This window comes from Corvus brachyrhynchos, unplaced genomic scaffold (genome assembly GCF_000691975.1).
Source record: "Corvus brachyrhynchos isolate BGI_N302 unplaced genomic scaffold, ASM69197v1 scaffold193, whole genome shotgun sequence".
NCBI lineage: Eukaryota > Metazoa > Chordata > Aves > Passeriformes > Corvidae > Corvus > Corvus brachyrhynchos.
In genome coordinates, this window is record NW_008237087.1 from 616628 (window position 1) to 616836 (window position 209).

General features: G+C 66.0%; 1 protein-coding gene across 1 annotated transcript in view; it reads left to right on the plus strand.

Moving 5' to 3' along the window:
• SLC11A2 (solute carrier family 11 member 2) overlaps nucleotides 1-209 on the plus strand; it is a 37885-nt gene that overhangs the window by 18449 nt on the left and 19227 nt on the right. The window lies entirely within an intron of this gene.

The following is a 209-nucleotide window of genomic DNA, read 5'->3' on the forward strand; positions in this document are numbered from 1 at the left end:
CCAAGGTTTTTCGGGAAACCCCCGCAGCCCCTGCCCTTTCCCCGAGCTCTGCTCGGGAACACCCGCAGCTCCTCAGGAATTCCCGAAACCGGGTGCCACGCCGCCTCTTCCCAGACCTCAGTCAGCCCCTCCGTGTCCTGGGGACCCTTGGGAATGCTTCTCCCTCCATCCAGCTCACTGCGACGTGGGGTTGTGGCACCCGCCCCGCA